General features: G+C 39.2%; 1 long non-coding RNA gene across 1 annotated transcript; it reads right to left on the bottom strand.

Annotated features, from left to right (window-relative positions):
• Positions 1–1,006: 1,006 nt before the first annotated feature.
• Positions 1,007–13,191, bottom strand: LOC140849563 (uncharacterized). Its single transcript, XR_012131596.1, has 3 exons — positions 9,830–13,191; positions 8,773–8,923; positions 1,007–5,892 (listed from the first exon to the last, which is right to left on the bottom strand). It is a non-coding gene; the product is annotated as an uncharacterized lncRNA (long non-coding RNA).
• Positions 13,192–13,583: the final 392 nt, after the last annotated feature.

The following is a 13,583-nucleotide window of genomic DNA, read 5'->3' as shown; positions in this document are numbered from 1 at the left end:
ACTGCTGAAAGAAAACAGTGTAAATGGACACTCAAGGGCCTTAAAATTAAAAACAAAGTTAAAAGAAACCCTTTTTTAATCTATTATTTTCCTTTTCATTGTCTTTTTTTTTTTATTTCCAATTCAATTGCTTGATATGCCAGATGGACCTAAAAATTGTTTGATAATGGGACTTTTGTAAACAAAAGCACTCATCGATTTCAAATTATTTGTAGCACTAAGGATTATGAATAAGTGTTTCAGAACCCAGAAGTAGAGTTCACAGCACTGTGCTAAATTTTATAGGAGTATTCAAACAGTGTGTTTTAGCTTGGAATTTAAGTTTTTTTTTTTAACTTTTGTTAAACAGTTCTATCTTTAAAGATGTCCAAAAACTCTCCAATACAATTTAAAAACTCTCCCATGACATTGCTTGTAAGCTAAAAAAAACAAAAACAATCTGTTTCCAAATGCTGGTAATCACTCCCTAATTTATCTGGCCTGTAAGATAATGAATGGCTTTTCACAGCATAAGGAACATACTGTGTTCAAAATAATAATTAGAAGGTTGTATGTATTCTTCCTGCATGTTGTCTCTTCTCCAAAACAGATAAATTCCAGTAGATAGCATCTTTGTATAAAAATAGCTTGAAAAAAAACCCCATTTTATCAAACAATTTGAAAAACAGAAATATGACCTGTTTTTTGCTTTTGACCTAAAGGGTTACATGATCTATAAAGAACCAGAAAGATGTGATCAATTCTCAAGAGTTCAGGCCAACCTTGATATGTCTAGATGTTCAAATTACTTGACAAAACAACTATCATAATTATGTTTGATGATATCAATGACAATATGCTAATAATTAAAAATATAGGAATCTCAGCATAGAAACTCTAAATATTTAAAAATAGCATGTTTTTATTGGTAAAATTTTGAAAGACAAAATTTATCGGGTGGGCTAAATTAAGAAATGAAGATGACAAGCATAAAAGTCAGTGATTTAAAAATAGGTAATATAAATGATCCAGTCTGAAAAAGAAAAAGAGAAACCAAGATTGAAAAAAATTAACAGAAGCTGAAGGACCTGTGGACAATATCAAAGGCTCTAAAATACATGAAACTTTGGAGAGTGTGAGTGAAATACAGACATTGTCAGATAAAAGAAATAAAGAAAAACTGTTGGTACGAGATCTTCTCAAGAAATGCTAAGGGAAGTTTCTCCAGGATGAAGTGAAACAGTATGAGGGGGAAACTTGGGTCTTTGGGAATGAATGAAGAACATTAAAAATGTTTATTTTGTGTAAATCATGTGTAAATAAAGTTCATTTTTTTAAATTTCAAGGTGATTTTCCATGAAAAATTCTGAATGTATCCCACTGGCACAGTGGAAATCAAAACAGGCAGAGACAAGATTGTGCTTTGCTACAGGAGGATTGTCTAGTCTCATATCCCTCAACTAATGCATCCATGTGGCACTCAGAAACAGCATGAGTTTTGCAACTGGATGGCAAATAACTTTCTTAAACTACCTCTTTTCCCCCACCTTAAAATAGTATTCTGTATGACCTAGAGCTACTATAAAGCATAACAGAGTATTATAAAGTATAACAGTACCATAAAAAATAAACAAAATATTTTGTTCCTCATTGTAAATGTCTTTGATAGTGCACTATAATTTCAGAAATCAAATTATACATGCATAATTGGGGCTAATGGTTTGATATTTTCCCCAACAGCATAAAAAGAATGAAGTAGAAATATGGTGATCCCTTAAAAGTATCATCCTCTCAGCTCAATTCAATCCTGACATTTCTCAGAATGGAAGACTTTCAAAACAACTCTGCTTTTCACATAGAAGCTAAATGTAATACCTGGCCCTTGAGTGGATCCTGTAGTAGAAAGATGATATTATTGAGGCCAGCTGACAGAATGGGACAACAAACAGTAGATTACATGTTAAATTTCCTAAGGTGATAACCGTATGGTGGCTATATAATGGAATATCTTTATTCTTAGGACATACTTAATATTTAAGGATGAAGGGCTGTGGTGAGTGCATGCCCTCAAACATAGGTATACACAGACTCATACAGAGAGAAAGAGAAAATAAGTAATAAAGCAAATGGAATAAAATGTCACTAAATAGATGAATCTAGGTAAAGGGCATATGGGGTATTGTTTGTACTATATCTTTGCAGTTTTTCTGTAAGATTACAATTACCAGAAATAAAACATCATAGGGAACAAGAACTATACAAACAACCCAAACCACTCTGTAAGTAGTGACATCTAGAAAAAATGTTTAATTCTAATAGGAAAATAAAAAATCACTTAAATACAAGAAGCCACTATAATTGCTATTTGAAGGATCTTGAGACACGTTATGGGCATTAATATGTCATGCTCTTTCCATGCTTAAGCACTGTACCTATTATGGATTCCCCTTTCTTCGTATCACCTAGGATTCACTTATTATATACACAAAAATACATATTCCCAACATGGTATTTTCTAAATACTCTCTCCTCCACTCTTCCTTTCTCCCTCCCATCCTCCCGAGCTCGCTCTGTCTCTCATTCCGCTTACATCAGAAAGTTGAAATTTAATTGTTGGTCTTAAAAACACAGAGGTACACTTTTTTATGTCCTTCAGTGAAGATTTCGAGGGAAATGCTTTTGGGCTGGTCCTTCTCTTTGGCTAGACTGATGTATCTAATCAAATTCAATAATAACCCAACATAGTAGGATGAGTTACCTATTTGCTTATTTTCAAATCAATCTATGTTGTTAATATTTTCAATATACTTTGTTACTTTTAAAGGCATATAAAAAACTGAGCAAAATCAAATGGTGTGTTGGAAGAAAACATGCAGTCATATTTCATGAAAATAAGATTTACCCAGGAATTTTCTGGTTTCCCTTTTCAAGTGGGATTTGGGCAGCAGATCCATCCTCAAAGCTTTCCTGCCTATATGAGGGGGCCTGGCACCTTCCTGGGTCAAAGGTAGGAAGTAGCAGTTGCTTTGAGAATAGGTAGTGTCACCTGTACTTAATGAAAATTTAACACCGTTTTGAGAATAATGTTAGCTCCAGTAATGAGGTTGAAGAGAAGGGGAAGATGAGGATGAGAACCAGTACTTCCTCTAAAAGCAGCACAACCTGCATGTAAGTGAGAGAAAAATTTCTACTAAGGAGAGGGAGAATAATTTGGGGGCACTGCTTTGAAGAGATCTATATTACTTTATCATGGATTCAAGATTTAAGATATGTATATTGACAAAATACCTTTGATTGGAAAGAGTACCATTTTTCCTTTAGTTCTGGAGATCTGCAATTTTTAAAAGTGGGAGAAAATATTAAATGACATAAAATACTTAGAGTCACATATTAAGATGGCCATTCCATATAACCATAGCAGCAGCCAGTAGTTAGTCATGTGGATGTATGTGTAAGTTGTACTCTCCTTATAATCGGGCTTTTGACGGGCCCTGCTCTTTTACAAGCAGTATTACAGTGAAGGAAACAGGTCCTAAAGTGGAAGAGAAGTTGGTTTGGAATCTAAACACTTCATTGCAACTCTGTGATGCAAGCTATACGATCATGGGCAAGTCACATCCACTCTGAGCTTCAGTTTCCAGAACTGGAAATGGGTCAGTTATACCTCAGTGTTCCTGCAGCTGGTAGTGCTTCTCAAATACAAAGATGATTACAGATGATTCAGATTAAATCATACTTAAGAAATTTGATATTTGGATGGACTATCGTGACTCAGAAACAGAATATCCTTTTAGGGGAAAAACCCTACACTATTCTCTATCTTTATAGATATAGAAGATTGTAATACATTGAATGAGTTTCTAGAAAGTTTATTCTTCATTCTGTGATTCTCTGACCAAGATCAATCCACCTACGACTAAATTACTAAAGATTAGTACTTTCCCTGCTAAAGTTTCTACAGCATGTAATATCCAAAAGTGAAAAAGCAGTAAGGTTCATTTATACATGGATTTGTCACTTACTACCACTTTTTTTTATTGTGGTAAATTACACATACCATAAAATTGGCCATTAGTGCTCTTTAGCACCTTTACAATATTGTGCAGCCACCACCATTAACGAGTTCTGGGACATCATGTAAAAGCAACCCCTGGGTTCTTCAAGCAATCATTTCCATTCCCCCTGTCCTCAGCCACAATGTCACATTTTGTTTATTCATTCATCAATTGATAAACACTTGGGTTATTTCCACCTTTTTTGCTATTACGGACAATGCTGCTGTGAACATTCATGTACAAATTTTTGAGTCCATGTATGTTTTCATTTCTCTTGGGTATATACCCAGAAGTGGCATCGTTGGGTCATACGGTATTTCTATTTTAACATAATGAGGAACCATCAAACTTTCCACACTGGCTACCACATTTTATATTCCTGCCAGCAACATAGCTCCCTGGCCCCCTACCCCCATCACCACTCTGGACCTACTTCTGGAAACTGGAATGCCCACTTAGCTCCCCAGCCTGAATATGTACGTGGACACAGCTTCTCATTACTCAAGCCCATCTGTAGGAGAGTACTAACTGCAAGTAGCACAAGCACCAGGTGCCAGGCGTGGTTATACGTATGCACTTACACAGCTTTTCACCAAGAAAACGTGTAAACCTGGCTTCCACTCAGGTTTCTCATCCCCTCATTAGGAAAAAAAGTTTGTGAGAAACTCTCTTATCAAATACTTTATATCTTCCCAACTGAAACTCTTTCCTCCCACTTGCCACATGAAGAAGACATTAAGCAACAGAAACTGCTAATCTTTAGAGAAATCTGTCGTGGAAAAGAAAACATGCAGAGAATGACACAAATCCATGTTCCTTCCCAGTAAAACTTTGACAAATTTTCCTGAAGTCAGCAGTTGCATTACAAAATTTAGCAAATGTAGTAGTCTCATCATTATGACGACGCCTGAGACTTTGGTGGAGTGGGGCGCAGGGGAGAAGGAAGAACACTGAGAGCGTGTGATGAGAACTTGAGGTGTAAGACAAGAATGAGACTTGGGGTGTGGCTGCTCCAAAGAGCAGAAGCGAGTGTGGCACAACCCCTGTCAGCCCAGGGGTGTCCACTCAGGATGTCCAGGATAAGAGGCCACATTCCCCATCCTCATGCCAGTGTAGGAATATATTTTTGAAAACTAACCTCTACTCCACAGAGTTACAGATTTGTTTTAGACTGTCACCTCCCTATAGACACCAAATAAGACAATATGTACACAGAAATTCAGACAACCTAGTGTTTGATGCCGTGATTAAATTGTATTTATATAATACTAATTTTTAAGTGCATTAATTTGGGAGTATAAAAGCAATTTTTCAAACTTGAATGGACTATCTAATAGTACTAGCTCAAGATAGATACTCTAGTGATTTAGAAACACATAAACTCCAGAGCCCAGGGGGCAGGATGCCGGAGAGGGGCCCCAGAGCCTCGCTCTCTCAATGCTGCTTCTCCACACCCTGAATATACATGTTCCCAAGCCACTTGTAGAGCCCATTTGAAAAATCTCTGAGCAACACCAGAGGAAGTTACTCCAGTAGTTCCCACTGTTTACCATGAATGTGCATACATCTTACACATAAACATGTTTTGGGGAAAGTACAAAGCAAACAAATGTCATCATCGGAGGTCAAAAAGTGAGTCACTGGCTTATGACACAATCACATTTTAAAGTTTTCCTTTTTAACTCATGTAAATACAGGGCCAGTCTGTAAGTCATACCTCAAGGTGGCCACGAAGTTCACCGTGGGCCAGCCCAAGACGAAGGACCTCTGGGCACCGATGTCGGCTTTCCCCATAGAGTCAGCAGTCCACACTGTGTTCAGTGGTATTTTATTTTTTATCTTAAAGATTTTTTTATTCCTAGAATGATAACCAAACAAGACCTGTTAGTTTCTTAAGTGTTATGTGAGCAGTTCACAGCAAGATGTCAGGTCTCATTGCTCCAGGGAAAACCATGCCTCCTTCATCTCTATTATCCTGTGTGATTAGCACAGCAGATGGTTAGATGGGCCTTTATAGAGTGTGTGGTGAGCAAAGCCTGACTCAGGAATGCCATGAAAATACTTCCTTGATGGCAGGAAATAGTCATTTTTCTGAATGCTGACTGTTGACTATAGACTAGACTATATATTTTAGAACTTTTTAAGAGAATCATTCTTTCATCTGTTATTGATATATTTGTTATATAATATATATATATAATCTTTGTGGTTATTATTAATTTACTCATGTCTTGCTTACTCAAGAAGTATTTGAGGGGCTGAGCAAAGATACACGATACATGATTTATAAGAATAATTATGCAAATTTTCTCATAAGATGGCAGACTGGGAAGAAAAAACTTGGATTAGAGGAATTTAACATTTTCCACCTTAATTTCTAAAAAGATTTTATTGCCTTTATAGCATAAGCTATTTTAAAACATTTTCTTAAAAGATTTTGTTCATACCATTTTCCCTTAGGTTCCTGCTAAAACTGAAAAATTTAGTTCACAGATTGAACCCAACTTAAAAATCAGTCAGTCAATCCTAGAACAGTGGCCAGGAGGTCTTATAGGTAGATGGTGGAAATCCTTCCCATTTATCTCAGGGAAGTCAGGTGACAGACCATTTTTACCTTGTCTCTTTTGACCTCTGACATGGAAACCACCATATGTCTTGTTTTATCCATAGATTTAATTCTCAGGTGGGCCTGAAGTTTAAGTAGTTACAAGCCTTATGAAGGATTCCTAGGAAACTTGCCACACCGCTGTGGAACTCCCTACTGTTCAGAACCACATGTGGGAACACTAAAGCTAAAATGAGATCAGAGACAAATCGTGCAAAAATTCCTGTGAGTCCAATGATTCATGGAACAGCTAAAGCTGGGACTCTTTGATGGCAGTTATGAAATGAAACCAATTTTGCAGGAAACCCAACTGAAGGACAATGTAGATTCAAAGGTTAGGTCACAACAAATATAAACAAGATGGAAACACGTCTTGTGACACCAGGTGGCTACTTTCTACATTTTACTTCAACATTTTTTACCCTATGTTTGAGAATTTGAAGATTTTTATGAAACACAATTATTGGATATAACCATTTTTCTTGATAGTAACTCTAAAGGCATTATCAAGTTAAAAATAGCCAATGGGAAAGATAGATACTTATTTGCTTATTCCTATAGATTTTTAAATGTTCTAATGTGGGTATGTATGTGTATAACACTTCAGGTATTGCGTGGAAACTTCCAAATATGTTAACCTGGAAAAAGTCATTTCAATAATTCCCTCTGTTCAACAAATTGCCAAGATCACCTACTCCTTTGCAACTAAACCAAGTTATCCAAAAGCCCAGAACATGGTTTCCACTCTCCTGTAACATTTACTGGGCCCTTACCATACACCAAGCACTGTTGTAAGTATTTTATAAACACCATTTCATTTCATCCTTAAGCAACTACATCAGGTACTCTCTGTTTGCCCTATTTTATAAGTGAGGAAGCTCACAGAGAAGTTAATTGTCCAAAGCAACCCATTTGACTCTGAGTATCAAAGTACTCTGTAAAATAAGGAAAATAATCCCATCTCACAGAGTAGTTGTAAGGGTTAGACAAGATTAAGTACATCAACTCCTTAGCATAATAACCGACCTGTAATAAGTCCACAATAAATTATTAGTATTAATGTCACTCAGATTAAGTATAGAACTTGCCTGCCTTATATTTGACATGACATAACTGCGGGTGCGGGTGAGGGTAGTAAAGAAAAGAGTTGCAGTTTTCTCTAGTGACTGAAAGGCTTCTTGATACTTCGGTAAGTATTCTTTGTCTTTCATGATGGGACAAGTAAACAGATGCCCTTCCATCTACCTGCCTTCAGATACTTATTGAGCAATCACCACGTTTTCTCTGGACTGGGTATTAGCTGCATCCATGTTCAGAGTTGAGAGGAAAGTGCACTCAGTGGTCCCAGCTCCAACATGTACTCCTAATCTGTCTGCTGCATCTCTCGTCGTCACTGCCATCCCCGAGGCGGAGCCCTTGTTACCGTTCACCGGGACCATTGCCTCCTTAACTCTCTCCTTGCCTCCCCACCAATCCATGATCTGCCAACAGTCAAGAGAATGTGCTAAAAATTTAACCAGATATGGCCTAGTGAAAAACCCTCAGCCTACTTCAAGCCCTACTGTGGCGTGTGGAGACCCAGTGTGACTGGATCCCTGACCACGGAATCGTGTCTGATTTCACACCCATGCTTCAGGCTCCAGTCCCATCGGCCTCTGACCCCTCCCTCCAAGGGGCCAACAGCACCCACTTAGGGCTGCTGTTCCCTCAGCCTAGAAGGCTCAGCCACCGTGCATAGGAATGGTGGCTGCTTCTCATCCCATAGGTTCACTTTAAGTGCTGCCACTTCAGAGAGGCCCTCCTAGACGACCCCTCTCTAATGTAGTCCCTTCTTCTTCACACAGCACCCTGTCCATCTGTTATCGGAGGCACTAATCACAGTCTGCAATTGAACCCCTCTTGTTTGTACCTTCCGTCTGTAAGCCCCAGGCAAGGGAGACTCTGCCCGTCACATTCTCAGTTGTTTCTACTGTGGCGTGGCACAGAACACGACCTGCGTAGTACTTGTTGGATAAATGGTCAAAACATTTGTAAAATGAGAGAAAAAGCACTTAACATTTTCATTACAGTTGATTAGTAAAAGGGTTAGTGAAAGCAATTTTATGGTAATGAGAACAAGTGGTGTCTGCGTACTTGGTGTTAGACACAAGCACCAAATTGCTGAACAGGAAGAGGTGCCGCTGCTGTCTCCTCCAGCCTCTTCTGAGTTCCATGTGGCCATGAAGCAGCAGGACATGATGTAGTCGCTTCACTGTGGGTGTCCGCCTCAACAGAAGGGCTTTTCCTGCAACATATCAAACACCAAAAGCAGCTAGTCACTGGCCAAATACACGATAGCATTTTTTATGCTGTCTGCCGAGGTTGACACAACACTAAAAATTAGTCTCGACGCCCAAAATGGGTTCATTGCTCTAATTTAGGGTCGCCAAGTTACAGAAACGTATTGAAAGAGATAAGGTTACTTAGGGAGTTGATGAGGTTGGAGAAGAGTTTCCAGGACAAAGCCCTGGAGCAGGCGAACTCTAGGGGTGGGGAAAGAAGAAAGCAAAGCCCGTGACAAGCTGTTAAGAAGGAGAGATCCAAGAGGCCAAGGGCATTACAAGGAGATGTAAAAAAAAAAAAAACAAGAGAGAGAAGAAAAAGGGACAATTTGTGGCAGTTTATCAAATGATAAGGAGATTTGTGAGGAAGTAATTACAATTTGGTTTCATGTTAACATAAAAATCTATATAATGGAGGATTCTAGAAAATTAACCTGTTTTATCTAACTCATTGTTCAGATTTCTCAAAGATCAGCAAATAATACTGGGAATATCAAAAAGTTTCTAAACCCAAGTAAGTGCTTAGCTATTCCTTGCCTGAGCCATGACTAGGCTCTAACAGGACTCTGCCTGGAATAGGTACGGCAACCCAACTGAACAGACCACAAAAATTCTTTCATAAGTAGGGCAGGGTTTCACAGACCTACTGGGGGTTTTCTTCCATGAAGCCAAGAATACTGTCTTCCCCAGAACATAAAGCCTGCTCTCTCATGCTCAGCAGTATGAAGCTTCAGGAACATGAGTAGCTTTTCATGAATCCAGCTCTGAAGTTAAGAATTAGTTCACGTATTTTAGAGAAAACAAAAGAGAACACTTCCTGTCACTGCCCGTCCGCTTTGATGACCGAAAGTAGCATGTTAGAAGGGTACCTTATGCTCTGAGGCCTTGAATGACCATCTAGGTGCTTTTTGATTGACGAGAACATCCTTTTTTCATCAGTTCTTGGCACTGAAAACCAAGAGTTGCCTCCAGTACTTGGCTAAGCACTGAAGTAACTGAAGTAAGCCTGTGGATTCCAGTAGTCAAGCTCTCTGGCCATTATGATGTCAAAGTTCTGAGGCTCATGCCAGAACTGACAAACTGCCACACTGGTTTCGTGACTTTGCTTCCATCTTTTGATTATTTTTTAATTTATACTTTTATTTTGAGATAACTGAACACTGACATGTAGCTCTAAGAAATAATACAAAGGGATTAATCAACCTTTTACCCAGTTTCCCTATGATAATGTCTCTCTGAACTACAGAACAATTTCCTAACTGGAATATTAACACTGATAGTCAAGAGGCAGAACATTTCCGTCACTAGGATCCTTTCTAGGACCCTTTTACAGCCCCCCCAGACTCCTTCCCACCTCTACCATCTCTTTAATCCCTGGCAAGCCTAGTCTGTTCTCCACTTCTGTAATTCTGCCATTTCAACAATCTTATAGAAATGGTATCCTACAGCATGTAATGTTTCTGGACTTGCTCTTTTCCACTCAGCATAACTGGAGAATCCTCTGGATTGTTGTAGGTATTACTAGTTCATTTCTTGGTATCTCTTAGTGATGCTCCGTGACATGGATGTATCAGTTTGTTTAAACAACTGTTGAAAGACTCTGGGTGGTCTCCAGTTTGGGGCTATTACAAATAAAGCAGTCATAAACATCTGTGTACAGGTTTTGTGGAAACATGTCTTCATTCCTCTGGGCTGAATGCCCAGAAGTGCGATTGCCAGGTCATATGGTAGTTGTATGTTTTGTTTCTTAAGAAACTGTCAACCTGTTACCCAGAGTGGCTGTGCCATTTCACATTTTCACCAGCTCTGTATCAGTGATTCAGGTTCCCCACGCCCACAGTAGCATCTGGTGGTGCCATGTTTTATTCTAGCTTTTCTGACGGCTGTGTGGTGACGTGTCCTTGGGGGCTGCATTTGCATTTCCCTCATGGTTAACGGTGCCAAACATGCTGTCATGGGCTTACTTGACATGTGTGTATCTTCTGCGGTATAACGGAACCTATAATAGTCGGCTAAAATCATCCTGTGCAAATACAAAGCTCCCTTTCCACCAGAAAACTGGCCCTTTTATAGATGAGGAGGCTGCTCTGAAGCCAGGCAGCCATGACACAGAGGATTAAAATCCAACTGACTCCTGAGGGCAGAGGGCCTCCTGGCATTGAGGCTCCTTTACCTCCTCTCACAGGCAGTCTCTTTCCTTTGACAACTGTGGAGTGAAAGCTGACGCTCCTAAGAAAGTCTGTGATTTCCCTTACAGGCTCCTGTAATCCATATTTGGATACATACTTTTTATTTCTCATTACATTCTAAGGACCTCAAGGAAAGAGTCTGTATCTGATTTATCACTTAATTTTCATAGGTATTGGCACATTGGAGGAATTTAAAAAGTTGTTGAATGGATGAATGAAATGGTTTTTTGTCATGAACGGAAGAGTAAAAGGGATGATCTACAATAGTCCCTTTTTCACTTACTTCGTTCATTCCACAGAGAGTGTTTGAACCTGAATTAGGAGAAAGGCATCTTGGTTAAGTCTGGGCAGCAGGGAGCAAGAGGGATCCAGGCCCAACTGTCACAAAACCGAGATCTGAATGGAGGTGACAGAAATTAAACAAAGAGTCCCACGAAAATCTGTGTAATCTGAAACTCAGGTAAGTATTGCAAAGAAGAATAAAGAGTAAGATGAGAAATTAGAAGAGGGACCTGACACCTGACTTTGTGGAAAGGGCAGGCAAGGCAGGCATTCTTGAAGAGTCCATCTGAAATGAGCTTTAAAGGATAATTTGGAATTAGATAGGGAAGAGAGGAGAGTGTATGTTGGGAGGGGATATTTTCATTTTCATGCTGAAAGGATAGAATTCAAGCACATGACATTTCAGAGACATGGAAGAGTTTGCTGGGTTGAGACACTAACAGAAGGCATGGGAATGTGAGATAAGCACGACATGGTAGGTGGTGGTCAGAAGCCCAGGAAGGCCTGTCATCTTAAAACCGAAGTGCCATAGAAGTGGCATATAGGTGTGTCCTCCAGAGACTTCCCACTGGTTTTAAAGGGACAGTGCTAGTCTAGACACGTTTGACTGTATTTAGAACCATGGCAGTGGGCAGTGGGAGGCTCACTGGGCAGTACTTTCTGGCCTCCCATCAAGCATCTGTCAGAATTTATAGTAAAAATGCAGGCTCACTTATCTCCACACCTTCCCCAATTCCCAGATTATCTCCTATTCTCTGCCTCTCCCTTTTGGAGAGGTTAGGGGTCAGGAGAACTTTTCTCCTAAAATCTAATCACTGATAATCAGTTCAGATAGGCATCACAAGCGCCTGGGGGAGCTTTATAGGCACCCTTTCACCATAGGTTCTGATACATCAGATGCAGAATACCTGTATTTTTTAAAAGCTATTTGAGTGATTCTTCTATGTAACAGGATTGTGAGTGACTGTTTTTTAAGTATCCATGGAGTTAGAAGTGCTGTTCAGATGCCATATTCCTTTTCTAAGGTGAAGCAGAGGAAACTTTTTCTTAGAACAAAGGGAGCTCTCCTTAGTCATGTAATTTTACCTTTACATGCAATAGCTTAGCTTGATTTCTTCCAAAATGTCACTGTTAGTTCTTTTAATTTCATGAAAGACTTTTAAATGGGACTAACAGTGACAGGGCCCGTTTTCATTTATTTCATTGAACACTGAACTACTCACCGTAAATATCACAGAAAGAGTACATGGTGATCCTATGCCAGTACCATTTAAGCACATCACAAAGACAAGCCTGTCTTTCCCCATTACTTATTTCCTTTATATATAAAACCCATAAATATTATGGGCATTCTTACAAGACCTAAGAGAGGGAGAGCGAACAGGTGGTGATATCCATTGAATAACTACAAGCTGCCAAGCTCTTTGCCAGGTAGTACATTACCTAATCTCCTTGCAGCAGATTTGTGAGGTAAGAATCATTATTTCTATTTTTACAGAAGGGGAAATTGAGACTCAGAAGAGTTAAGCAACTGAGAGCCACATACATGATTCATAGAGTCAAGTTTGTCTAATATCAAAGGCATATGGTGTTTCCACAACTAAACAATGTTTCTCCTCTGAAGGAGGGAAGAGGATATATTTTAAGCCATATGACATTTAGGTTGGCTCCCAAATTATTTAACTGTCATGTATCAGTATTTTCATCAACTGTCAGTATTTGCGTTTGGTGTGGGTAACCCTCAGTCTCCCCTCCCGGCAATGGCTAGTCGTAGAAACTCTACCACCACCAGTAGCAGATAACAACCCACGGATTCACTATACCTACCATCAAATACTGGCACTTATTTGTGCTGTGCTGACAAATCAAAGAATGCCAAGACCTCGCCCTTTATTCTGAACAAGCACACAACTGAACCAGAGAGACAGACTATCCCAGTGAAACAATGAAGACAAATACATAATAAAACAAACATGTTTGGTGACTTCATGGTCCTTTTCCATTTGTCTTCCAAAGACCTCAGGCTTCAGAAAGGCCTGTACTTGTCTCATTCATCCTGGCTGGCACTTGGCACACACCAGTCTGCACACTAACAGATGCTCACTCTGTAAGTTTTGAATGAATGGAAACACACTCTGTGTATTTTACTTAA

Source organism: Manis javanica, chromosome 5, assembly GCF_040802235.1.
Source record: "Manis javanica isolate MJ-LG chromosome 5, MJ_LKY, whole genome shotgun sequence".
Taxonomy (NCBI): domain Eukaryota; kingdom Metazoa; phylum Chordata; class Mammalia; order Pholidota; family Manidae; genus Manis; species Manis javanica.
This window is presented reverse-complemented; position numbering and strand designations above follow the sequence as displayed.